Genomic DNA, 22,566 nt, shown 5'->3' with positions numbered 1-22,566 from the left:
GTGGAACTAAGGAATTTGTTGAGATTGGCAGGACAGGCAAGGAGGTAATGCTTAAGTTCAGAAGTATCTGCTTAAAGCCCACACCTGCAAGCTGCTTCTCCATCCTCGGTTCCTCATGCCCTTTCAGCATCCCTTTCCAATCAGCTAGTTAGGGAGAAAGGCGGTCAAAACTAACTTCTTGAGAACCATTTGCCAACAATGGAGAGATGAACTATACCACTCTTTGTTCTCAGGACCTCTCTGTCCACAGGATAGAACTGGACACATAGGCAAGCCTCTGGGCTCTCCCAGACTCTAGATTCTTGATTTTTGCTCTCATCTCCTGCCTCCAGGTGCTTCTGCTGTAGAGGAATAAAGTGAGCATGAGCTTTCCCAAAGTGCAGAGCCTTCCCCCTCCATCTCTGCTGGCTTTGAGGTTCTTTCAATGCCTGTCAGTAGTCAAGGGGCTGTTGACAAAAACTGTGGGCATAGCTGCCATTGCAGAAATGAACCTGGCTCATGCAACCTCAAAGGATACTCCTAATAAGGTATCAGAGAAACTCCAGAGCTGGGGGTTTTCGAGTTTTTTATGTCGAAAGGAGAAAGGGAAAGGAGAAAGCTGGCCCCCAGACAGAGGAGGGAAAGAATGTGTTCAAGGAAGAGAGGGAGGATCCCAGAGCCTGGGGCCAGATCCTTCCTGAAATCACTTTCAGATCCTTGGGCTCCTGGGAACCCCAGTGTCGTTTTTTGTGAGTCCAGACAAACTCAAGCTGGGTTTGTTTCTTGGGCAATGGTCTTAACCAGCATGACACCAGTTGACATCATGGGGATCCAGGGCTCAACTGGAGCCTACTTTGTAGACCAGAAGCCCTGGAAGCTTCCCAGGAATATAAGGGACATGTACAGAGATGGTACAATCTATTCTTTGTTTCACTTCACACTTAACTCCTACTGTTATTAAAAAACCCAGTTTCAAACTATTCCATTACCTCCATAGTGATGTGTTAAGCCCACAAAAAGTTAGGTGATTTGGTATGAGGATATAAAGAAAGTAAGATGTGTTTTTTATTTTTTTAAATTTATTTTTATTTATTTTTTTATTATTATATTATGTTAATCATCATACATTACATCATTAGTTTTTGATGTAGTGTTCCACGATTCATTGTTTGCGTATAACACCCAGTGCTCCATGCAGAACGTGCCCTCCTTAATACCCATCACCAGGCTAACCCATCCCCCCACGCCCCTCCCCTCTAGAACTCTGTTTTTCAGAGTCCATAGTCTCTCATGGTTCGTCTCCCCCTCCGACTTCCCCCCCCTTCGTTCTTCCGCTCCTGCTATCTTCTTTTAAGACGTGTTTTCTAAAGGTAAGGGGCTCACAGCCTTGCGGTGAAGAAGGACTAGATAAGCAAAGAATGAAATCAGCCGGGAGAGCATCAGAGAAAGACAAAATCCAAGAAGTGAGAGTCAGAATTCAGTGCCTAACTTTAAAATATTTTGATACATTGTTTTTCCTAGATCTGGGTTGCACAAATGTTTAAAAAAAAAAACAGGCAAATATAAAGAATGCTATGTATATGAAAACAGACTGTGCTTTCCACAGCAGTACCCCCGATTCTGTGCAGTTACAGGCCTTCAGCAACTGAAGATCTGGTACACGAAATAAATGGCTATTGACGCCACAGTTATCTTCCTGGGCAATGCTGGTCTCAGCCTCTGGCGGCAATCATAGGAGAGTGTAGCAACCAAGTAATTCAAACTGAGAAGACACAGAATGAAATCAAACATCGCTGAGGGGATTAACCTCAGACATACCTGTAGGACAGAGAGAGCAAAGATAACAGAAATCTGAGCAGATGCATTTAAAAAAAATCATACTCAATTATTGTTATTGTGCCTCCAGCAAGGACGTGTGTGGATAAAACAAAATGTAAGGTGGAGAAGTGCCTTTTGACTCAAGATTCCATTGTATCTCCATGTGTTAAACTTGCCATAGTTGTTCACTGTTCCAGTTATGCACTGCTGCAAAACAAACACCCTCAAACAGTGGATGAAGCAAGAACAATTTATTATTATTACTATTAATCCTCAAGGTTTCTCACCCAGTTGTAGCTAGACAGTGGTTGAGGCAGTAGTCAAGCTAAAAGCTTCCTTGCTCACATGGCTGGTGCCATGGCTGAAAGACAAGGGTAGCTGGGGCTCTTCTAGGAGAAATTGCCAGAAGCTGCATGGCCTTTTCTAGTCCAGGCCTAAAAGTCATGCAGTGTTGGGGCACCTGAGTGGCTCAGATGGTTAAGCGTCTGCCTTTGACTCAGGTCATGATCCCAGGGTCCTGGGATCAAGCCCCAGGGCCAGTCTGTCTCCCTGCTCAGTGGGGAGTCGGCTTCTCCCTCTCCCTCTGCCCCTCCCCTCAAGTGCGTGCTCTCTTGCAAATGAATAAATAAAATCTTAAAAAAAAAAAAGACAGTAATGCAGTGTCACTTCCCCCAAATTATATTTATAGAGTCACAATGGCCCATTCAGGTTCAAGGGGAGGGGACAGACACTCCAGCCCTTAATGGGAAGGAGTATCCTTAAATTTGCAGATATGTTTTAAGTTATCACATTCCTGCTGTCTGAAAAATACTTAGCCTGTGGAAAGTCCTTTTTTTTTTTAAATAAAGAAATATTTTGTAGCCAAGAAGTGCTTTGGAGTAATTCTAATTTTGCTTAAAGCTGTTCTTTCACATATATCTAGCTGCAGTTTATATAACTTTTCTGAGCAATTTATATAACTTTTCTGAGGCTCTGTTTTCTTGGCACAAGGATAATTTTTAGGAATGGTAGGAGAATTAAACAAATAATGCAAATAAAGGATTTAATATGGTACATGTCTTATAGTGGGGGTTTAATCAAGTAATAACAACAAATCTCAATTTCAAGCATTCCAATTCAAGTCATCACCTCTTGGTTTCTTGCTTCCTCTAAGCTACCTTGATTCCAATAGTTGACATATGATTCATGATTCTGTCACTTTTTTACTGAGGTGTTTGTAAATGCATAAAATAGCACTGTATTGATAACTGAGGCCCTCACTGGGGGAAGAAGGTTAAAGGAAGAGGGACACTCGCTTGTTACCCTGTATCTTCATGGACACTTGGAATTTTTAAACTATTAGGCCAATTTTTAACCTATTTTATTATCTATTCTCAAAAGCAAATAAAAATATATTTGTAGAATTTTAAATTGCAAAGGAAACATTAGCCTAATTAATAAGAATCCTTCTTGTGTGATCATAATATCTTTAATTTCAGCAAAAATAATTGCTATTATACTGATTATTGCTTAATTTTATAAAGTTTGCTTTCCCCTTTACAATTTACTCATATTTTAATCAACAGTTATTTCTTTATAATTATTTACATTTAGCCTCAGTGGCCCCAGTCAGTTCCTTCTACTCTTTCCAAGTAAATGCAATTGCAGAAAATAAAGCTTCTTAGAATTCCTCAACTTCCCTAATAGGCCATCAATCCCTTGTTGATCTCCACAGGTAAGCTGCATAGATTTCCTATTAGGAGGCTTTTCTATCACCATGAAGAAAATAGAGGCTATCAATAAAATGATTTAAACTATCTGTGTCTTTGTTCTTTGAATTTTGACAAACCATTTGCTGGAGACTCGACTATGTCACATATTACATGATTTCACATGGTAAGAGTAGCTTTAGAACGTGTCAAGAACCCTTTACAGCAGTCTTAACTTAATCCTGCTGAGGGAGAATTCTCTCTCGCTCAGCTTGACAATGAGCTGGGACATTGATCCCCTGCCCTCAGACTGGGACTTATATCATCAGTTCTTCAGGTTCTTAGGCCTTTGCACTCTGACCGAACTACACCACTGGTTGGTCTCCATCTTGCTGATGGCAGATTGTGGGACTTCTCAGCCTCCATAATCACATGAGCCAACTCCTCATAATAAAACTCCCCCCTCCACTTGGTTCTGTTTCTTCGGAGAACCCTGACTAACACACCTCCTTTACACGTCTTGACTTGTTAGTTACCCCTTATTCCCACTCCCAAGTATGCAGGTCTAGCCTTGGGTCTGTCTACAAAGATCTGTTTCCTTCATGTTGTGCATTTAGTTACCATTTTGTAGTTAGCCCTTCTTCTCTCCCAGGGAACCCTCTGGGACTGTCAAGTTTCTATAAATGAGAGGCTTCTTTCCACACTTTGGCAGCATAATTTGTCTTTGTATAAAAATTTGTATTCCCTTCCCCAAAGACAGTCTTAAAGAATGTTCAAAATCTATCCCTTTGAAAAAAATTTCTATTTCCCACTGCAAGGAATATTTTAGCATTCTTAGTTCCTGTGAAATGTCTTCCACAGATTTACTTCAGGGTAAATGAGTTTTGGCATGAACTTCAATCTCCGATAGAGTGTCTTTAGAGGACAAATCTTCCAAAGTAATTTAATCCCAAAGAATTTTTCGATCACAAATGTTTTAGCCATTGTGTCTAGATTAATCCAAAAAACTCTCAAATATAAATATATCTTCCTTCTTCCTGCACTTAACACATTGACTTTAACATAATTAACCTTATTCTGTTTTACAGTTACAATTGATATGTTTACCAAGAGCCTCAAAATATACTTATTTCCAGGGTACTGTAAAATTAAATATTGGACACTAAAAAGTCTTTGGTTATCTCTTGCTGATCCAATCTTGGAAACAGAAATCAAATTCAAACAGCAATTGATCTCGTTAATCAGTAGTTCTTATGAATAAAGGCACATGTTGTGTCACATATGAGTCAGCTTTAGCTTATTTGAAAATTAATTGCACAAGGTCAAAGTCAACAAGTACCACCAACAATAGCAGGAGTCCCTATGAGGTGTGTAATAAAGGATGAAAATGATTATAATCCATTTGCCAACTGCTTTAGTAAATGTAACTCTGACACTGGAGAAATACTCTCTGCTCTGTCCATCTGTTACTCAAATTGTAATAAAGTAGTTTAAGTGTTTGTTGTTCACATTTGTGTTGTTCACATTTCCAGAGATACTTTTTTTCTCAGTTTACACCAGCAACTGAACGACTGAAAATAATGTTGATAAAATTGAATATAAGAAGAAATAATTTAATAGATGACTGACTAGTGGGAGTGTTTTATAGGCAATACCAACTCAACCATGTCCCTTAGGTAGAAGCAGCTACTTCTGGTGAAATATCAACTATTAAATAGCACCCCTGCAGGATGTCCCCCTCCCATGCCTTTTCCAGTTCCTCCTTCTCAATGCTGTGGAGATACCAGTCTGCTTATTTACTACTGGAGAATTTCACTTCCCCTCACATTCCTCCTCCTCTAGTCTCCAAGGTCAAGGACTCTCAACGACTTGAGGAAGCATTAGCTTCACCTCTCTGTTTAGCTACTTAATCTCTAGGGGTATAGCCTGAGATTCAAAATTCTCCCATCATCCCTCTTTCCTTCTCTCTGCTCCTCTCAAAGGAAGAGCCACTTTGGTGGTTTCTAAGTGTGGGTAAGTTGTGTATATAAGACCATCTCCTCAGCAGAGCAGCACTTGGGCTACTTTCCCTGGAAAGCAGGGACTCTTGGCCTCAAGGCTTCTCATTACAACTTGTTTGGGAAAAATAAGGCAATACATGTGGCCCAAAGTGAGCGCCAAGCCACATTGCAGAGGTTTGAGTGGAAGGCCTAGCCAGTTTCACAATTAACTGTATGTTAAAAAACGGATGGAGTGCAAGAAAAGAAAAAAAATGGATGGAGTAGAAGCACATCCAAAATGGTGGAGTACGTGTCTTTGAAAATCTGCTACTTCATAAAAACAATTACACTGATGAAAATAAACAAATCAATAACAACAACAAACACTCAAAACTCTGGAAATTAGTGAAATGCTTACAAAAAATCTAAGGAGCATTTATTAATGAAAAGTGGCTGAACTAAGGTTAGAACAAGAAGTCTGTGGTATCTTAACTTGCCTTATTCCCATCTTCTTCTCCCAACTCAGCAGTGGTCTTGAAGCCAATAGCCTTACAAGCATGGTGGCTATGAAAATCAGCAGCCTAGCAGCCCCTGGAAAGAGTGAGGGTAGTTCAGTCCCCCTCAAAAGCTCTACCTTAAGATAATTGCCACTGTTTTTTCCTACAAGGTAACAGTAATCAAAATACTGTGGTACTGGCATAAGGATAGACATTCAGATCAATAGGTTAGATCAGAGAGTCCAGAAGTAAACCTGTACATCTAAGGCCAATTGATTTCCAGCAGGGGGGCCAAGACCATTCAATAGGAAAAGAATGGTCTCTTTAATAAATATGTGACAATGCATATCCACATTAAAAAATGAATTTGTATCTCTACCTCACATCATATACAAAAATTATCTCAAAATGGATCTGTGACTTAAATATAAGTGCTAAAACTATACAACTCTTAGAAAAATAATATAGAAGTAAATCTTTGTGGTCTTGGACTAGCAATGGTTTATTAGATTTGACTTCAAAAGCACAAGTGACAAAATTAAAAACAGATACATTAAACTTCATTTAAATGTCATACTTTTGTGCTTCGAAGGGTACAACTAAGAATGAAAAGACAACCCACAGAATGCATGAAAATATTTGCAAATCCTCTATTTTATAAGGGACTTGTATTCAGAATATATAAAGAACACTTTCAAATCAATAATAAAAAGACAAATAATCCAACTGAAAAATGGGGCAAAAGATTTGAATAAATAATACATTCAATAAATTGAACATATTCTTTAAAGAATATAAACAGGGATGCCTGGGTGGCTCAGTTAGTTAAGCAACTGCCTTTGGCTCAGGTCATGATCCTGGAGTCCCGCATAGGGCTCCCTGCTCAGTGAGGAGCCTACTTCTCCCTCTGACCCAACCCCCTCTCATGTACTCTCTCTCTCTCTCTCGTCCTCCTCTCTCTAATTCTCTCAAATAAATAAATTTAAAAAAAAAAAGGATATAAACAAATGACCTCCAAGCATATGAAAAGATGTTCAACATCATTAATCATTAGAAAATGCAAATCAAAACCACAAGATACTAGTTCATACCTACTAGAAGGGTTGGAATCTAAAAGACAGAAAAAAACAAATGTTCACAAAAACATGGAGAGATTGGAAGCCTCATATATTGCTGTAGGAATGTAATATGATGCAGCTGCTGTGGAAAACAGTTCAGTAGTTTCTTAAAATGTTAAATATAGTTACCCATATGACTCCAATTTCATTACAGGGCATGTACCCAAGAGAATTGAAAACATATGTCCAGGCAAAAATGTATACATCAGTGTTCATAGCAGCATTATTCATAATAGCCAAAAGGTGGAAACAACCCCAATGTCCATCAACTGAGGAATGGGTAGTGGTATATCCACAAAATAGAATATTATTTATCAATGAAAAATAAATGAACCTTGAAAACTCTGTGCTTAGTGAAAGAAGCTGGTATTTATACACAATTTCTAGAATAGACAAATCCATAGAAACACAAGGTAGATGAGTGGTTGTCAGAGGGGAATGAGAAGTGGCTGCTATCGGGTATAGGGTTTTCTCCTAGGGTGAGGAAAATGTTCAATGATTAGATCATTGTTATCATTGTACCACTTTGATTATACTAAAAATGACTGAGTTTTACATTTTAAAAGGATAAATTTTATGGTATGTGAATTATGTCTCAATAAAGTCTTTTTTAAAACATATTTGTGAGTAAGGTTTAAAAAATGTGGATTGAGGGGCACCTGGGTGGCTCAGTCAGTTAAGAGTCTGCCATCTGCTCAGATCCTGGGATCGAGCCCCACATAGGCTCCATGCTTAGTAGGGATTCTACTTCTCCCTCCCCTTCTGCTGTTCCCCGTGCTTGTGCTCTCTCTCTCTCTCTCTCTCTCTGTCAAATAAATAAATAAATAAATAAATAAATAAATAAATAAATAAATAAATAAATTTAAAAAAGATATAATAAAAACAAAAAATGTGGATTGATAGGTTTTCATGCATCTTATGTTATTCAGAAGAAAAGGTGCATCTGTTTGAAGAAGGGTTTTCTTGTTACATTTTTGGACTTGCCAGTGTGTAAATTTCAGCTTTATTGTGTGGCAAACTGGCTCACATGAGTAGATACACAAGCTTACCAGCCATGCAGTGTGTATTGGAATTCTATTCTGTTTTCAAAAGAGAGACCATTTTTACTTTCTGAAGAGATCAAAGTAGTGGTGGTAAATAAATATCCTCTTGAGAACAACACCTTCCTTGCAGAGCCTGGAAAACAAATTGATTTTGAAAAGTGGAAGATTTATTGACAATTGGAGATTAGAGTCAGTCATTCTTTCAATTTTTTAATTCACAAATATTTATTAAACACCTACATGTGCAAAGTAATTTTTTTTATTGGAGCTGGGAATAAAAATACTCGATTCCTTAAGATGCTGTCCACCCAAAGCTCTGAAAGACTTTAAAATAAACATTAATATACCACTGAGTTTTTGCAGAGATGTTACATTTATAATAAAATTCACCTGTTTAAAAACAAAGTTCTTGCCCTTTAGTGGAGAGACAAGCAATAAACAAATAAATCGTTACTTAATACTAGCTCAGGGAATGGTCACTGTTATAAAGACAAAGCAGGGTAAGGGGTTGAAGGTTCTGGAGGGGAAAGTCTTGATAAAATGGAAAGAAGTCCTTACAGTGAGTTACCATTTGAGGTAAGACCTAGTTGAAGTGAGGGAGATAGTCATCTGCCAACATATCTCTCTAAAGGGAAGAACAAGTGCAAAGGCCCTGAGGCAGGGTGTGCTTGACCTGTCTGTGGTACATTAAGGACTATACTGTAGCCAAGGTCCTGAGATCAAAGTGGATCATGGACAGAGATGACGTCAGAGAGAAACCGGGAGCAAGATCACATAGGGTCCAGCTAAGAGCTTTGAATTTTATGCTAGTATTAGTTGAGAAGTTAAAAGCTAGATGTTTTATTTTTCTACATCTCTGATGCTCATGAAAAGAATCAAAGTTCAGTTTTAGAAGATGTGTTGTCCCATATTTTCCAAATTTTGAATAAAATCTGATTTTCCATTTCTTTAACACTGGCATATACTCCAAAAAATGGATGAAAACTTAAAATGCCAAATGTTTTCTTTCCCAATTACATCACCACTTAAATCTCCTACTAGCAATCTTGCTAAAAAATCGTGTAATATGTGAGTACTTCCAGCGACGGAGCATAACCAAGAGGGAATGCTGACTTTGGAGTGGGTTTGCAGCAACTGTCGCTCCTCTATTCCCTTGGGCACACCAAAGATAAATGGAACAATTCGGTGGTGTCTTTTGACCTGTTTCATTAAGCAAATAAACAAAAGCAGCTGGGAAAACAACTAGTTGATTTATCCGTGCTTTTACTTTTTAGTTGATTGCTTTATTGTTTTTGATACAAATTAGAGTTTTGGAAATAAGCAGTTTAATTAGTAATTATCTTCCCCAGGGAATTAGATGGAGAATTAAAGACAAGTCGGATAAATAGGTGTTTCCTCCCTTCCTTGATTTGGAAAATAAAACAGTAGCCCCATATAGCAGGGACTCAGAAAGCACTCACTTCCACCCCCCACCACCTCGATGCAGGCAGCATGAAGCATGCCACAGACAGCTCCACTTTCTCAGTGAACTATTAAGAAATGAACATTTAAAAAAAGATTTTGTGAGGCAATGGAAGAGGGAAAAGTGCTAATTTACATGTAATATTTTATTCAAAAGAAATTCGTTCTGGACCTTGTCTTTCAAAGTGTCTAAAACAGTTTCTCTACTCTTAGGGATCAGCTTCCATTTTCCACTGCAGGGGAAGGTGGGGGAGGGTGGAGAAAACCTATTGGTTAGTGGCCTAGAGCTTTTTATGGTTCCTCAAGCATGCCCCACTAAGAGGAGAGGCAGGGTCTAAATTTCATTCTGGTAATGAAATGGTCAAAGAAAATGCCTTGAAGAATTGTTAACTGGTGAGACAGAGGGTAAGCTCAGTTGGAATGGGCAGCTACATTAAGTGGGCACTGGAGGCACTGGATGAATTTCTGGGGCTGAAACCAGGCTAGCAGAACATGGTGTCCAGAGAGAGTTGCCAACAGCCAGAGGTGGCAACTGGGCAAAGACTCAGCGTTGGGGAGTTTTCATCCAATTTCTAGAGGTAGGTATGGGAATAAAGGAAGGGACTCCCTAAAGGAAAATGGAACATGGCCACGAACAGGGTAGCCTCATAGCAGCCAGTGATTAGAGACCTACACAGTCAGTTGGCAAAGAAAAACCCATGAGCAGTTCTGGGACTTCAATCGCTGGGTCCCGTTAGAGGGAGAGGGAGCTAGAAAGGACAGACATGATGGCAAAATGAGGTAAACCTGGTCTGTCCAGTTCCTTCTGTCAGGGATGTAACAGCATGATCCTTGCCTTGGAAGTCCCATCAGATGAACATGACAGGCAAATCCATCACTGTGTTTCAGGGCCCCAAAAACCTACAAGGGAGATGTGATGCAGTGGCTGAGAGGGTGAAAGCATTGGGATTGCTTAGTGTCCATTGTTGTAGGTTAGGCTTGGTCTTGGGAGTGAGATAGAGAAGAGCATGATGGTAGGAATGATGGCACCCCAATTACGGGGAGAATGGGTGCTGGCCACTCAGGGTCAGACAGAAAACAGATGGCACATTCAACCGGGTAAATGAAGAGAGTTTAATGAACACATAATTACAAAGGTGAAGGGAGAGGTAAAGATAACCTGCTGGGTTGGTGATATACCCCAGAGCTAAGAAACAAGCGAAACGCAGGGAGCTGTTACCACCATTAGGAGGGAGCTGTTACCACCATTAGGGCCTAAAAGGGCAAGAAGAGGAGACATCCTTAGAAGACTACTCAGTCTGACCTATGGCCTTTGGTCATGGAACAGAACCATCGCTAATCTTGGTCCATTAGGGAGGGAGATAGCTCAGGGAAAAAATACTCTGATTTCTTTCTCTTCCCAAGCTGCAATCTCCTGCTGGTGCCTCACCTTGGCCAAATTTGAAGCCAATGGGTAAGGAAGCCCGTTGAATGCTGAAGCATTTTCTAGAGGATAGTTTCCAAGGACCCTGGAGAGGGGTAGTGGACAGATATGGATGGGAGTGGACAGATCTAATAGCCAACACAGACCCTGGAAACCAGTGTGGGTTTGATTCTCATATGTGTATGTAAAGCATATATATATATATATATACATGCTTTATATATGTATATGTATATATATACATTTATATATGTGTGTATATATGTGTTGAATATACTATATATATACAAATATATATATACACACACACACACATATATATATACACACAGATATATATATTTCTCTTTTGAGATTGTTCTCATTTGTATAACTAAGTTTATTTTTATGTTTATTTTATAATGCTTTATAATGTCTATTTTTTTTGCTTTTTTTTTAATTTTTTTATTGTTATGTTAATCACCATATATTACATAATTTATTTTGGTGTAGTGTTCCATGATTCATTGTTTGTTCATAACACCCAGTGCTCCATGCAGAATGTGCCCTCTTTAATACCCATCACCAGGCTAACCCATCCCCCTACCCTCCTCCCCTCTAGAAACCTCAGTTTGTTTTTCAGAGTCCATCATCTCTCCTGGTTCGTCTCCCCCTCTGACTTACTCCCCTTAATTCTTCCTCTCCTGCTATCTTCTTCTTTTTCTTTTTTCTTAAAATATGTTGCGTTATTTGTTTCAGATCTGTGATTCAACAGTCTTACACAATTCACAGCGCTCACCGTAGCACATATCTTCCCCAATGTCTATCACCCAGCCACCCCCTCCCTCCCACCCCCAACCACTCCAGCAACCCTCAGTTTGTTCCTGAGATTAAGAATTCCTCATATCAGTGAGGTCATATGATACATGTCTTTCTCTGATTGACTTATTTCACTCAGCATAACACCCTCCAGTTCCATCCACGTCGTTGCAAATGGCAAGATCTCATTCCTTTTGATGGCTGCATAATATTCCATTGTGTATATATACCACCTCTTCTTTATCCATTCATCTGTCGATGGAGATCTTGGCTCTTTCCACAGTTTGGCTATCGTGGACATTGCTGCTATAAACATTGGGGTGCACGTACCCCTTTGGGGCCCTACATTTGTATCTTTGGGGTAAATACCCAGTAGTGCAATTCCTGGATCGAATGGTAGCTCTAATTTCAACTGTTTGAGGAACCTCCATACTGTTTTCCAGAGGGGTTGCACCAGCTTGCATTCCCACCAACAGTGTAGGAGGGTTCCCCTTTCTCCACATCCCCGCCAACATCTGTCGTTCCCTGACTTGTTAATTTTAGCCATTCTGACAGGTGTGAGGTGATATCTCATTGACGTTTTGATTTGGATTTCCCTGATGCCGAGCGATGTTGAGCACTTTTTTATGTGCCTGTTGGCCATTTGGATGTCTTCTTTGGAAAAATGTCTGTTCATGTCTTCTGCCCATTTCTTGATTGGATTATTTGTTCTTTGGGTGTTGAGTTTGATAAGTTCTTTATAGATTTTGGATACTAGCCCTTTATCTGATATGTCATTTGCAAATATTTTCTCCCATTCTGTCAGTTGTCTTTTGGTTTTGTGGACTGTTTCTTTTGCTGTGCAAAAGCTTTTTATCTTGATGAAATCCCAATAGTTCATTTTTGCCCTGGCTTCCTGTGCCTTTGGTGATGTTTCTAGGAAGAAGTTGCTGCGGCTGAGGTCGAAGAGGTTGCTACCTGTGTTCTCCTTTAGGATTTGGATGGACTCCTGTCTCACGTTTAGGTCTTTCAACCATTTGGAGTTTATTTTTGTGTGTGGTGTAAGGAAATGGTCCAGTTTCATTCTTCTGCATGTGGCTGTCCAATTTTCCCAACACCATTTGTTGAAGAGACTGTCTTTTTTCCACTGGACATTCTTTCCTGCTTTGTCAAAGATGAGTTGACCATAGAGTTGAGGGTCCATTTCTGGGCTCTCAATTTTGTTCCATTGATCTATGTGTCTGTTTTTGTGCCAGTACCATACTGTCTTGATGATGACAGCTTTGTAATAGAGCTGGAAGTCCGGAATTGTGATGCCGCCAGCTTTGCTTTTCTTTTTCAAGATTCCTCTGGCTATTCGGGGTCTCTTCTGGTTCCATACAAATTTTAGGATTATTTGTTCCATTTCTTTGAAAAAAGTGGATGGTATTTTGATGGGGATTGCATTGAATGTGTAGATTGCTCTAAGTAGCATTGACATCTTCACAATGTTGGTTCTCCCAATCCATGAGCATGGAACATTTTTCCATTTCTTTGTGTCTTCTTCAATTTCTTTCCTGAGTATTTTATAGTTTTCTGAGTACAGATCCTTTGCCTCTTTGGTTAAATTTATTCCTAGGTATCTTATGGTTTTGGGTGCAATTGTGAATGGGATCGACTCCTTGATTTGTCTCTCTTCTGTCTTGTTGTTGGTGTATAGGAATGCCACTGATTTCCATGCATTGATTTTATATCCTGCTACTTTACTGAATTCCTGTATGAGTTCTAGCAGTTTTGGGGTGGAGTCTTTTGGGTTTTCCACATAAAGTATCATATCATCTGCAAAGAGTGAGAGTTTGACTTCCTCTTTGCCGATTTGGATGCCTTTGATTTCTTTTTGTTGTCTGATTGCTGTGGCTAGGACTTCTAATACTATGTTGAATAGCAGTGGTGAGAGTGGACATCCCTGCCGCGTTCCTGACCTTAGGGGAAAAGCTCTCAGCTTTTCCCCATTGAGAATGATATTCGCTGTAGGTTTTTCGTAGATGGCTTTTATGATATTGAGGTATGTACCCTCTATCCCTATACTCTGAAGAGTTTTGATCAAGAAAGGATGCTGTACTTTGTCAAATGCTTTTTCTGCATCTATTGAGAGGATCATATGATTCTTGTTCTTTCTTTTGTTAATGTATTGTATCACGTTGATTGATTTGCGGATGTTGAACCAGCCTTGCAGCCCAGGGATAAATCCCACTTGGTTGTGGTGAATAATCCTTTAATGTACTGTTGGATCCTATTGGCTAGTATTTTGGTGAGAATTTTTGCATCCATGTTCATCAAGGATATTGGTCTGTAATTCTCCTTTTTGATGGGATCTTTGTCTGGTTTTGGGATCAAGGTAATGGTGGCCTCATAAAATGAATTTGGAAGTTTTCCTTCCATTTCTATTTTTTGGAACAGTTTCAGGAGAATAGGTATTAATTCTTCTTTAAATGTCTGATAGAATTCCCCTGGGAAGCCATCTGGCCCTGGGCTTTTGTTTGTTGGGAGATTTTTGATGACTGCTTCAATTTCCTTAGTGGTTATAGGTCTGTTCAGGTTTTCTATTTCTTCCTGGTTCAGTTTTGGTAGTTGATACTTCTCTAGAAATGCACCCATTTCTTCCAGGTTATCTAATTTGCTGGCATAGAGTTGCTCGTAATATGTTCTTATAATTGTTTGTATTTCTTTGGTGTTGGTTGTGATCTCTCCTCTTTCATTCATGATTTTGCTGATTTGGGTCATTTCTCTTTTCTTTTTGATCAGTCTGGCCAGGAGTTTATCAATCTTGTTAATTCTTTCAAAGAACCAGCTCCTAGTTTTGTTGATCTGTTCTACTGTTCTTTTGGTTTCTATTTCATTGATTTCTGCTCTGATCTTTATTATTTCTCTTCTCCTGCTGGGTTTAGGCTTTATTTGCTGTTCTTTCTCCAGCTCCTTTAGGTGTAGGGTTAGATTGTGTATTTGAGACCTTTCTTGTTTCTTGAGAAAGGCTTGTATTGCTATATACTTTCCTCTCAGGACTGCTTTTGCTGTATCCCAAAGATTTTGGACAGTTCTGTTTTCATTTTCATTGGTTTCCATGAATTTTTTTAATTCTTCTTTAATTTCCTGGTTGATCCATTCATTCATTAGTAGGATGCTCTTTAGCCTCCATGTATTTGAGTTCCTTCCGACTTTCCTCTTGTGATTGAGTTCTAGTTTCAAGGCATTGTGGTCTGAAAATATGCAGGGAATGATCCCAATCTTTTGGTACCGGTTGAGACCTGATTTGTGACCTAGGATGTGATCAATTCTGGAGAATGTTCCATGGGCACTAGAGAAGAATGTGTATTCCGTTGCTTTGGGATGGAATGTTCTGAATATGTCTGTGAAGGCCATTTGGTCCAGTGTGTCATTTAAAGTCTTTATTTCCTTGTTGATCTTTTGCTTAGATGATCTGTCCATTTCAGTCAGGGGGGTGTTAAAGTCCCCCACTATTATTGTATTGTTGTCAATGTGTTTCTTTGCTTTTGTTATTAATTGCCTTATATAATTGGCTGCTCCCATGTTCGGGGCATAGATATTTACAATTGTTAGATCTTCTTGTTGGATAGACCCTTTAAGTAGGATATAGTGTCCTTCCTCATCTCTTATTACAGTCTTTGTTTTAAAATCTAGTTTGTCTGATATAAGGATTGCCACCCCAGCTTTCTTTTGGTGTCCATTAGCATGGTAAATGGTTTTCCACCCCCTCACTTTCAATCTGGGGGTGTCTTTGGATCTAAAATGAGTCTCCTGCAAACAGCATATGGATGGGTCTTGTTTTTTAATCCAATCTGATAGCCTGTGTCTTTTGATTGGGGCATTGAGCCCATTTACATTCAGGGTAACTATTGAAAGGTATGAATTTAGTGCCATTGTATTGCATGTAAGGTGACTGTTACTGTATGTTGTCTGTGTTCCTTTCTGATCTTTGCTGCTTTTAGGCTCTCTCTTTGCTTAGAGGACCCCTTTCAATATTTCTTGGAGGGCTGGTTTCGTGTTTGCAAATTCCTTTAGTTTTTGTTTGTCCTGGAAGCTTTTTATCTCTCCTTCTATTTTCAATGACAGCCTAGCTGGATGTAGTATTCTTGGCTGCATATTTTTCTCGTTTAGTGCTCTGAAGATATCTTGCCAGTCCTTTCTGGCCTGCCAGGTCTCTGTGGATAGGTCTGTTGCCAATCTAATATTTTTACCATTGTAGGTTACATATCTCTTCTCCCGAGCTGCTTTCAGGATTTTCTCTTTGTCTCTGAGACTCGTAAGTTTTACTATTAGATGTCGGGGTGTTGACCTATTTTTATTGATTTTGAGAGGGGTTCTCTGTGCCTCCTGGATTTTGATGCCTGTTTCCTTCCTCACATTAGGGAAGTTCTCTGCTATTATTTGCTCCAATATGCCTTCTGCCCCTCTCTCTCTTTCTTCTTCTTCTGGGATCCCAATTATTCTAATGTTGTTTCGTCTTATCGAATCACTTATCTCTCGAATTCTGCCCTCGTGATCCTGTAGTTGTTTCTCCCTCTTTTTCTCAGTTTCTTTACTTTCCATCATTTGGTCTTCTATATCACTGATTCTCTCTTCTGCCTCATTTATCCTAGCATTTAGTGCCCCCATTTTTGATTGCACCTCATCAATAGCCTTTTTGATTTCGACTTGGTTAGATTTTAGTTCTTTTATTTCTCCAGAAAGGGTTTCTCTAATAACTTCCACGCTTTTTTCAAGCCCAGCTAGTATCTTTAAAGTCATGATTCTGAACTCTAGGTCCAACATCATACTAATGTCCGTATTGAGTAGGTCCCTGGCTGATGGTACTACCTCTTGTTCTTTTTGCTGAGGTGATTTTTTTCGTCTTGTCATTTTGTCCAGAGGAGAATAGATGAATGAGAGAACAAAATGCTACAACGTCCCCAGCAAATATATTGTATACAAATCAGAAAAGACCTGAAACCAGGGGAAAAGAAAGGGAAAGAAAGAAAAAAGAAAGAGGAAAAAAAAAAGAAAAAAGAAAAAAAGATAAAAACAAAAACAGAACAATACAAAAAAAGCAGAATGTGATCAAATATGATCAGGCTAATGCATAGATCAGTGCCACACACTAGATTTTGGGTGTATTTTGGTCTGTTAGAAAAAAGTACCTCCTAAAATTTTAAAGGAAGAAAGACATATATGTACAAAATAAGGGTTGATACAATGAAGGGATAGAAGATGACTGTAAAGATGAAAATTATAAAAGATTTTATAAAAGGACTTGATAAGATAAGAAGTTGTTTGAAAAAAGAAAGAAGATTTAAAAAAGAAAAAAAAAGGGAGATAATGTGATTAGGCAGGAGACTAGAACAGAACCATACACTAGCGATTTAGGGTATATTTTTATCTGTTAGAAGAAAGTGTATCTCAAAATTTTAAAGAGAGAACAACTTATATATATATGCCAAAAATAAGGGTAACTACTATGAAGGGATAAAATATGACTCTAAAAATGAAAAATAAAAAATGTTTTTTTTTTTTTTTTTAAAAAGAGATTGATAAGATGTTGGTTGAAAAAGGGAAAAAGAAAAAGAAAAAAAAAACAGTTAACAAAAATTAACTTTGATGAACTAATGAATCATGGTAAAAAAAAGCCATGAATTCTATGTGCAGTATTCCCCTAGCACTGGAGTTCTCCCGTTCTCCTTGATCGGTGAACTTGGTCTTGGCTTGCTGGCTGTTCGTGCTGATCTTCTGGGGGAGGGGCCTGTTGCTGTGGTTTCCAAATGTCTTTGCCGGAGGCTGAATTGCCCCGCCCTTGTCGATCCGGGCTAAGCAAGCTGCTCGGGTTTGATCTCAGGAGCTTTTGTTCCCTGCAAGCTCTCCGTACAGCCTTGGAGGACCAGGGCAAAAATGGTGGCCTCCCAATCTCCACCCGGAGGAGCTGAGAAATCGGGGCCCCGCTCCTCAGTGCGCCCCCAGAGAAAAGCAGTCACTCCCTTGTCCCTGGTCTCCGGCCGCTCTCCGTGCTCACCCAGCCTGTGACCGAGTGTTTGTATCTCTGGCACCCGACCCCGTGTGGAGTCTCCAAACCCAGCAGATCCCTGCGGTGCGTTCCCACGCCGCTCCGCCCCGGGAAGGAAGGGGAGTCTCCCCGGATCTGCCACCTGTTGGGTCCCTGCTGCAGGAGCAGTGGCCCGACTGGGCCGCGGATCACAGTTTATGGCCACCACGAGCTGAGAGCCCGCGCCTTGGCTCCGTCTCTGCAGCCGGCTTCCCCGCTCCGATACCTGGGAGCTCTGCCGCACTCAGGCACCCCCGGTCTTTCTGTGACCCCGAGGGTCCTGAGACCCCACTGTCCCGCGAGGGTTCCACCCCCACTTAGCCACTGGAGCGACGTCCCTCAGCGGAGCCGACTTCTAAAAGGTCCGATTTTGTGCTCCGCGGCTCTAGCACTTGCCAGAAGCGGCGTACAGAGGCCCCCTCCCCCGCCGTCTATCCTCTCGAATATTGCCTCGGATTCACTTCTCCGCACGTCCTACCTTCCAGTAAGTGGTCGCTTCTCTGTTCAGAGAGTTGTTGCTACTCTCCTCTTTGATCTCCTGTTGAGTTCGTAGGTGTTCAGAATGGTTTGATCCCTATTCAGCTGAATTCCTGAGACCAGACGAAATCTAGGTCTCCTACTCCTCCGCCATCTTGCTCCGCCCCTATAATGTCTATTTTTATAACTATATTGGGAAAGAACACCTTTGTATTCAAGATGCTTTTTCCTATATTGCATAGAGAACAAAGTTCTAAATCTTCTGTGGAATGTAGATATATTTTTTTTACAATAAATCAAATTTTATTCCAGAAAACCAATTACTGATGATGATTTCTTTACTCAGAATTGCTAAAATTGGTCTTTATTACATTCTTTGAGTGTGTTGATTTTCTTCCTCTATTAATAAGTCAAAGTCCAGTGGATAAAATATATTTTAAGTTTATGAAATTAGATGAAACTCACTTTCTGATATTCACATCTGAAGACTTAAGCAGTTGTTTTATTGACCTGAAAACTCTACCTTGGGACACATTGACTTGCTGCCCATACTTTGTCTCTCAGAAGGGTAATAAAGATCTGATATAAAGCAGAGTGTGCAGAAGTAGATACTGGCCTCCTTTTGCAAAAGAATCTCACCTCAAGGGCAATGGATCAGGGGAAGGAAATTAAATCTTTGGGTTAAATTATGGATTTGCTGTGAGGAAATTTGACCACTCCATTTTTTTTTTCCCCAAATGGGCTCAGGAACCTCATGTGCCCCCGAAGATAGAGACACACCAATTAAATGGCCTAAATGACACAGTGGAAGCTGCCAGAAGAAGTAAATGTCATCATGGAAAACAATCTGAGAAAATTAGTACAGTGCTTTCAATGAAAGCATTCTACATTTTATTCTTGCCCAGTCCGGAATTAGAACAAGTGTGATGCTGAGCAGTGGGTGGAGGGTTGGAGCACAGGGTGGAGAACAGTAATTTCAGAATGAAAGGCCTCGTTGAAGTCGGAGACAGCTCAGTTTAGCAGAATAGCATAGGGACAGGCACATCCCATCTGTGTGGCATTGGGCAGGTTATGTTCTTCCCTGTTCTTATCTGTAAAATAGGGATGGTGTGAATAACATCTGCTTTGTTTACCTCAGTAAAAGGAGTATGAATATCTGAGGGTTTCATCTGCAAGACAGCATAAGGTATTCTGTAACTTTTTTATGTTTGTGTAAAAAGGAAGGATAGAAAGTGGCTTTTGGTGAATCTCCTAGATAAATTTCTAGGGTAGTGTAAATAGGAATTGACTTGGGCCTAATTGAAGACTGGTTAGGTAAGATGATATTTATTATTACTAATGACACCCCAGAATTGAGCAGTGAGTGAAGTAATAACTAATTTGAATAATTATTTTGGCAGATGATAAAACAGGGCAATGCTGTGCCATTGAGAGAGTTGTGTTCTCCAATATTTAGAGAGAAAATCAGAATAGAGTCCAATTTGATGATTGCATGATGATTCATTAAGCCTGTAGGGTGGACAGAAAGTATATAACCATTACAGATGCATCACACAAACTGAAAGGCATGAAGAAAGACATAGAATGACTTGAATGCATTAACATCATTCCTAATGACCATTTTCTAATCCTATGAACAATCTTCTATCCTCTTCTCTCATCTCACCCCCAAGTGCTTGTTTAATATAAATTTTGGCTGACCCTACCTGTCTAGTAATTGAGATTTAGCTGAAGAGGATATGAAGATTGTATTCATTAAGACCGATTTGATTTCTGTTTTCTTCTTTAATTCATATTTTGGGGCCCCCTTTTGGGTACCATGTGTCATGTCAGACACTGGAAAGTCAACATAAGCATCCCTGACTTTGTCTTGGCTAAGACACCTAACAGGATCATTCGGGCTGTCATTTGTGGCTCCCACAAGTACTCATGACTTGGGCTCTATAGCCAAGGTAGGTCAACCTGACGGTGAGAGGCAGCTTATGAACTTCCATGTGCTATTTATATCCTAGAATTGGTAAATGTTGGTGCAGATTGGAATGCCTTCTTCCATTCTTGAGGTCTTTTTAGGTATGATGTAGAAATCTTTATCTGCCTTTTAAATCTATCTTTGAGCTTCCTCGGAGATAATTGGGCCATTTGGCTTAGTCATCCAATGCATGGAACTCTGAAAAAACTTGAAGGTGTTAGAGGAAACCACAGATGGTTTTTGAAATAGTAGTTCCTGTGTCTCATAGGTTATACGTTCAGGGACCACACTCTCTTCTTCAATTTTTCTTTCAGAATCCTACCATCCTTTAAGAGGCATCCTTCAAAATCCCACCATCCTTCAAGTGTCTCTTTTCAATGAAATCCTTCTTTATCACTCTAGACAAAAGGAACCTCTCTTTTTCCTTAAATCACATGAGACTCCACCCCTTTACCCACTGCTGGATACTTAACATAAAATTGTCTTCATCTATTTGATTATCTGTGTCCTCCCTTAAATGAGAAGCACCTAGAGGTAAAAGAATGCCATACAGCTCATTGAACGCTGGGCTAGATCACCAGACAGCTGTTTTCTAAAGATGCTGAAACTATTGCTGGTCTCAATGTACTTCGAATCATCAATGAGCCAACTGCTGCTGCTATTGCTTATGGCTTAGACAAGAAGGTTGGTGCTGAAAGGAATGTGCTGATCTTTGACTTAGGAGGTGGCACTTTTGATGTGTCAATCCTTACTATTGAAGATGGGATCTTTGAGGTCAAATCCACAGCTGGAGACACCCACTTAGGTGGAGAAGACTTTGACAACAGAATAGTCAACCATTTTATTGCAGAGTTCAAGCACAAACATAAGAAGGACCTCAGTGAAAACAAGAGGGCAGTTCATTGTCTCCGAACTGCTTGTGAATGTGCTAAGCATACACTTTCTTCCAGCACACAGGCCAGTATTGAGATTGATTCTCTATATGAAGGAATCGACTTCTATACCTCTATTACTCGTGCCTGGCTTGAAGAATTAAATGCTGATCTGTTCCGTGGCACCCTGGACTCTGTAGAGAAAGCCCTTCGGGATGCCAAGCTAGACAAGTCTCAGATCCATGATATTGTCCTGATGGGTGGTTCTACCCGTATCCCCAAGATTCAGAAACTTCTACAAGATTTCTTCAATGGGAAAGAACTGAATAAAAGCATCAACCTGATGAGGCTATTGCTTATAGTGCAGCTGTCCAGGCAGCCACCCTTTCTGGAGACAAATCTGAAAATGTTCAAGATTTGCTGCTGTTGGATGTCACTCCACTTTCTCTTGGCATCGAAACTGCTGGAGGAGTCATGACTGTTCTCATCAAGGATAATACTACCATTCCTACCAAACAGACACAGACCTTCACTACCTACTCTGACAACCAGCCTGGTGTGCTTATTCAGGTGTATGAAGGTTAGTGTGCCCTGACCAAGGATAACAACCTACTTGGCAAGTTCGAACACACAGGCATACCTCCTGCCCCTCGTGGCGTTCCTCAGATTGAAGTCACTTTTGATATTGATGCTAATGGTATCCTCACTGTCTCTGCTGTGGATAAGAACACAGGAAAAGAGAACAAGATTACCATCACTAATGACAGGGGCCGCTTGGGCAAGGAAGACATTGAGCACATGGTCCCGGAAGCTGAGAAGTACAAAGCTGAAGATGAGAAACAGCGGGACAAGGTGTCTTCCAAGAATTCACTTGAGTCTCAGGCATTTAACATGAAAGCAACTGTTGAAGATGAAAAACGTCAGGGCAAGATCAATGATGAGAACAAACAGAAGATTCTTGACAAGTGCAATGAAATCATCAGTTGGCTTGATAAGAACCAGACTGCAGAGAAGGAAGAATTTGAACACCAGCAGAAAGAGCTGAAGAAAGTCTGCAATCCTATCATTACCAAACTGTACCAGAGTGCAGGGGGCATGCCAGGAGGAATGCCTGGAGGCTTCCCTGGTGGTGGAGCTCCTCCCTCTGGTGGTGCCTCCTCTGGACCCACCATTGAAGAGGTTGATTAAGCCAACCTGAGAATAGGTCTAGCATTGTTCCCCATAAAATATTCGAAGGACCCAAATTTGTAGCAAATTCCATGACAGTTTTAATGTTGAGCTGCTATAGTAAATAAACTGGACATTCTTGATACTTGAATATGGAATACATGCATAGGGAAAGGAAATAAACATTGCACTCTATAAGCACTGTATTGTTAAGTGGAAAATACAATG

The 22,566-nt window shown here is 40.0% G+C and overlaps 1 pseudogene; it reads left to right on the top strand.

The window, feature by feature from the left end:
• The first annotated feature begins 362 nt into the window (after positions 1–362).
• LOC113925878 lies at positions 363–22,373 on the top strand (annotated as a pseudogene).
• Positions 22,374–22,566: the final 193 nt, after the last annotated feature.

This window comes from Zalophus californianus, chromosome 4 (genome assembly GCF_009762305.2).
Source record: "Zalophus californianus isolate mZalCal1 chromosome 4, mZalCal1.pri.v2, whole genome shotgun sequence".
In the NCBI taxonomy this organism is placed as follows: domain Eukaryota; kingdom Metazoa; phylum Chordata; class Mammalia; order Carnivora; family Otariidae; genus Zalophus; species Zalophus californianus.
The sequence above is the reverse complement of the archived record's forward strand: the minus strand, read 5'-3'. Positions and strand labels throughout refer to the sequence as shown.